General features: G+C 33.2%; 1 protein-coding gene across 4 annotated transcripts in view; it reads right to left on the bottom strand.

Moving 5' to 3' along the window:
- LOC106877599 (probable G-protein coupled receptor CG31760) overlaps positions 1-4,641 on the bottom strand; it is a 1,064,573-nt gene that overhangs the window by 827,804 nt on the left and 232,128 nt on the right. For all 4 annotated transcript variants that reach the window (XM_052970509.1, XM_052970508.1, XM_052970506.1 and 1 more), the window contains exon 2: positions 1,216-1,272. The gene's annotated coding sequence lies outside the window, so the exon portion shown is untranslated. The remainder of the gene's footprint in view (positions 1-1,215; positions 1,273-4,641) is intronic.

Genomic DNA, 4,641 nt, shown 5'->3' with positions numbered 1-4,641 from the left:
ATATATATATATATATATATATATATATATATATATATATATATATATATATATATATATACACAAACACACACGCATATATATATATATATATTGTACTTTTTCGTGATAGAAAGATGAACGAAAAAAGTACTCCATCTGGTGTGAGATAAATATTAATTATTTAAAGGACACAATATATGTCTTTAAGTGATACTAAAATCTTTATATGTTGAGAAATATCTCAAACATATTCATCTAACACAAACCCCATATCATGACGAACTAAAAAATAAATGAATACAAGAAGAAACGCGAAAAAGCTGAGAAAGTAACAAATAGAAAACGCAGAACGTTAAAAATTTGGTTTTACAAATCTTGCTGTTTGCCTCAGTATTTCGGAGGATTTATATCAGTGAATATAGATTCTATAGAGAACTGCATCCAAACAACCGACCCTTCGCTTTAGAGCCATATGATATTTCAGCTGTTCTCAATTATTGATGCTCTGCAAAGCCGAGTCAAAATCCACAAAAAAGGTCACATGAAGTCATTTTAGACCGCATCCAGCATAAGAGCGCTGGAAGTTACTCAGAGTTTCTCCAGTCATTGACTCTCTTGTGTAATGCTTCTTTCCTCTACAACTTTTATAATGGCTCTGCTCCACGGAAGTGGGTAGGCTCATTCAAAATCTTCACATATTATTCCATGCCATCGCTGTTGTGTGCAAACATCATGTTCTTATCCAGAACTTTTGGCTCATATTTGTTTTGCAGATTCTGAATTACAAAGATTCCAGTGTAATATCGATGGCTTCAAAATTGCATGTCTAGAAGATACGGCGAAAACCTTGTGCAGTCTTTCTTCCTTATTATTAGGGGTCAAGAAAATGTTCGGTGGCAATTATTCTCTAGACCCATGAAAGAGTGAGAGGCAAAGTGAACTGCTTACGATTTGAGTTCATAAGATAAAGAGACTAAATAAATTTAGGAAAACAATTTATACGAGGCATGAACAATTTAACTAATCATTTGTGCTACTCCTACAGTCTCCATATAAAATTGTAAATATTACATCGATTCATACTAATAATATACTGGAATTGTCGCAACTTAGAAAAACCAGAATCACCACATGCAGATGATTGGATTTTCTCCATAGACGTGTCACACATAGAAAGAAAAAACACATTATACTTTGATTAGTTAGAACAAAAACAATAAAAATTAAACTTACCGGCAAACAAAATTGCTTTGCTGGATATTCTGAGGTATATTCCGTTTCCAATGGTTTCTGCAATGCGGAGAAAAGGAAAGTAATTCCATTTGTGTATAAATGTGTTGTCACGAAGACGTCTGGCTAAAAATCTATGCTATTCTACGATATTCATATGTAATGAATTTGCAATGATTCCTAAAACACGGTCATATTTTCGGGTATCAACGCTAGCATATTATGTAAACATCTGAAAGATTAATGTTAATGGCAACCTCAGATCGATTCAAATAATATTAATAATAATAATAATAATAATAATAATAATAATAATAATAATAATAATGACAACAACAACAGTAATAATAATAATAATAATAATAATAATAATAATAATAATAATAATAATAATAATAATAATAATAATTATAACATACCCAAGGCGCACAGAGCTGCGCTCGGTAGTGAAGTGAAAGCACGTTATAAAAATAAAACTACTGAACAATAATAATAATAATAATAATAATAATAATAATAATAATAATAATAATAATAATAATCACTTCTTACTTTCTCACAAAATTGCTGAATGAGTAAGTTTCACATTTATCACTTAACACTGGAAATCTATATACTTTTAGTTAAGTCTCTCAGACAGAATTGAAAACTGTGCTTAGTATTTATCATTTACACCGAAAAAATAAAAAATAAAACAAAATAACGCTATATCTGCCAGTGAACAAGCCACGCATGTTATCAGAGTACTATAGAGAGCACAGTGTTTATATTTTTCAACATGTTCTGCTTTATATTATACTTAATTTATATGGGGAAACATTTAATTTATTTTGACATTTCACAGAACTTGATCAAGAGGCAAATTATGTTTGAAAATATTTTATACTACTGGAGCAACACATAACTAGAACTTTGATACTACAAATGTCAGGCTTTCCGTTAGTACTAAGTATAAGTATGTCTGTGAATGCAGAGAAGCAATTGCTGTTACATTACTGGTTAATATGAATAGATTACCCTTTGTAAGTACAAAATTAAAACATGATACGTATCAAAAAGAAAATAATATTACTAAACACACACATACAAACAAACACACATATTCTCGTGTATATATATATATATATATATATATATATATATATGGATCTATCTAACTATTTATATACATACGCATATATATAGACCTATTTGCATATATACATACATACATGCATAAATATATATATGCGTATATCTCTCTCTCTACATATATGTATGTGTGTGTGTGTGTGAAATTACGATATTTTAAATTATGTATAATTATATATTACTTTTAGAACTTCAAGATTGGATGGAATAAGTGAACAGGGTCACCCTAGAGTATGCTTGTACATATGTATAGTTGGACAGAAGCAGCGAAGCTCCTTCTACATATAACCTATGTCTGCGTGTAATGTGAAATATTACCATCACTTGCTTTCTCTCTATAGAATGTTACATGTATACTTGTAGTGATATTGGAACTTATAATGTATAGTTATTTGTTTTTAAGTACTTGATAAAGATAGTATATTACCATTATATGTATGTATGTATGTATGTATGTATGTATCTACCTTTTTCTTTCTCACATTCATGTGTGTGGTGTGTATGTGTCGATGTGTATGCGTTTAAGTATATATATATATATATATATATATATATATATATATATATATATATATATATATATATATATATATATATATATATACATATACATACATACGTAAGTACATAGACCCCCGTATATATGTATATTTGGGTCTCTCTGTATGTATATACATTTTTATACATGTATATATGTGCACATATGTATATACCCACATATTGAGTACGTGTATATATGAATAGGAATTTGTTACCAGTTAAAATACGTTTGAGGCATAGACGAACACGTAATTTCTCGTTGTAATAAGATAAATGCCCACATACCGAGTTTGTTCACGCCGCTTCCCTTTCTAGTGTCTGTGGCTAAAGTGGAGAAAATCACTCGGACCCCAAATTCCTGCTAAAGAAACTGTCCAGCATTGCAGTCCATGGAAAGCAGTGAATAAAGCATTTCCTCACGAATAGAACCCAACATGTTGTGTTTCAGGGAATACGATCCATCCCAGCGAAACTCAGTAGTGGTGTTCCACAAGGTGCTGTGTTGGGCCCAACACCTCTTCATTATTTAAATCAACGACATAATAGATGATTCCAAATTCCAAAAGGATATAAACGGCATGAGAGACTGAACATGCCTTCAGTCAGATCTGCTTGCTATTGTCCAATGGTCAGAAATAAACAATATGCTTTTAAATGAAGATAAGTTTGATTTGATCCACTTTGGGAAGGAGGAAACTCTGAAATTACCATATGTTCTTCCATCATGCGACTTCCTAGTGTCATCCAACAATACCAGAGATCTAGGAGTGATTGTTGATAACAATCTAAGCTGGAATACCCTCGTAAACAGCAAGGTTGACTTGGCCCGCAAGATGTGCTCCATGATCCTGAGAACTTTCTGGTCTAGAGATGCCTACACCATCATCCTTCTCTACTCTACTTTTGCCCGACCCCATCTTGAGTACAGTTGCCTACTGTGCCCCCCACCTAAGAAACAACTCATTATGAAAGTAGAAGCACTCCAGAGGTTCCTAACAAGAAAGATAGACGGCATGAGAGGCATTGATTATTGGGGTCGACTAAAACAACTCAACCTCTACTCTCTCCAACGCCACCTGGAGCGCTACGTCATTTGTGTTATGTGGCAAATATTCCAGTAATATTGCACAAATGATGCTGGTATCAATTTTTAAATCCATCCAAGACTTGGCCCCCGTGCTATCCGCCCACTACAAAAAAATCAAACTCAGTACACATAGCAACATTACGTCACAGTTACTTTACCTCAATCGGTCCAGCTCTCTTTAATACCATACCAAAATACGTGAAAACAGAAAGGGATCCCATGAAATTCAAATGTTTACTGGACACATTTCTTCAAAAAATTCCGGACCAACCTCCTACACCAGGATATGCCTTCAACAATAATAACTCTGTGTTAGAGTGGGCTATGGTGCCCCATGTATGACTAAAAGACTTCACCAGGTGTGGCCTGGGCCTATACTGGCCGAAACATATCAAAGTTGTCAAAGATATGCATGCCTACCATACTCTAGCTAGGTGAGTTGTCGGTAGCCTCGGAGTATTGTATCTGTCTACAGCGAGAAATTTCTTCCATGATAAAACAGTAAATGTCCTTTTTACGGGTTTGAATATGCTACAAGCGTATTTGAACTGCTAACATGTTTGTATTTATACACACCACAACTTAGTGCTGTCATCACATGTTTTAGATATGTGTGTGCTTGTATGTATGCGTCTCTCTCTCTCTCTCTCTCTCTCTCTCTCTCTCTCTCT

This window comes from Octopus bimaculoides, chromosome 9 (assembly GCF_001194135.2).
Source record: "Octopus bimaculoides isolate UCB-OBI-ISO-001 chromosome 9, ASM119413v2, whole genome shotgun sequence".
NCBI classification, from domain to species: Eukaryota; Metazoa; Mollusca; class Cephalopoda; order Octopoda; family Octopodidae; genus Octopus; species Octopus bimaculoides.
The sequence above is the reverse complement of the archived record's forward strand: the minus strand, read 5'-3'. Positions and strand labels throughout refer to the sequence as shown.